Source organism: Botryllus schlosseri, chromosome 4, assembly GCF_051294905.1.
Source record: "Botryllus schlosseri isolate E-star chromosome 4, Bs_hap1, whole genome shotgun sequence".
In the NCBI taxonomy this organism is placed as follows: domain Eukaryota; kingdom Metazoa; phylum Chordata; class Ascidiacea; order Stolidobranchia; family Styelidae; genus Botryllus; species Botryllus schlosseri.
Genome location: NC_137239.1, coordinates 11,031,083 through 11,031,999, shown reverse-complemented (window position 1 = coordinate 11,031,999; position 917 = coordinate 11,031,083).

The window sequence follows — 917 nt, the reverse complement described above, 5'->3', positions numbered from 1 at the left end:
ACCGCTTACAGTAGTATGTTGCACCCAGGACCGTAACAGCACGTCGTCGCCGACCCCAACCCCATGAAAAAACGCTAGTCTTGGGCCCAATAGGGAGATAAACCAAACCCCTATAGTTACTCGTGTTTGCCGCGACTATAATCACCGACATTTTTGGTACTGTTTGGTGACCCGCGTTGCTTCGCCTAAACGCGCCTAGCGCGATAAATTTCAATAATTCATGATTGAATCAGTCAATATGATCGGGAATTGCATGTATGTTGCTGTCAATTTTTCATCCTCCTCTCTCGCGTAATCAGATTTCCCGGAGGAGCTGAATGGGATATATTGGAAACTGTGGGGCCCGTAAATAATAATTGAACATATTCGGGCGGTATAATAACTTCATTACATGATGTTGCTTCGTGACCTCCTGTCTGCTATGTCAAAAGATATTGAAATCACCCAAACGTACTGTACTAAAAGACGCACACGATTTCAGATTGGTATTTCTTCTCAGACAAGTCTTGTGGGTAGGCATACGTCTTGTAGGGTTCAGATTGCCAGGACAGAAACATGCAGCGTCAGCCATTCAGGCGCCTATGGACGATTAAACATCCAGGCCTGTACGCAGGGCCGTAACAGCACTTCGTCACCCCCCCCCCATAGGACGATAAACCCCCTCAGGCTGTACACTGTTTCCCGCTACTTATCATGTCATGTTCAGTCTGCGTTTCTCACCTAAACGCGCGAAGCGCGAAGATGTTCTATAATTTCATGACTGACTCGGTCAATATGATCTGGAATTGCATATATATTGCTATTAATTTTCATCCTCTCTCAGGTCACGTAATTAGATTTACAGGTAGAGCTGAGTGAGGTGTGTTTGAAAAGGTAGCTCCCCTCAATAATAATCAAACATCTTCGGGCGTATACCC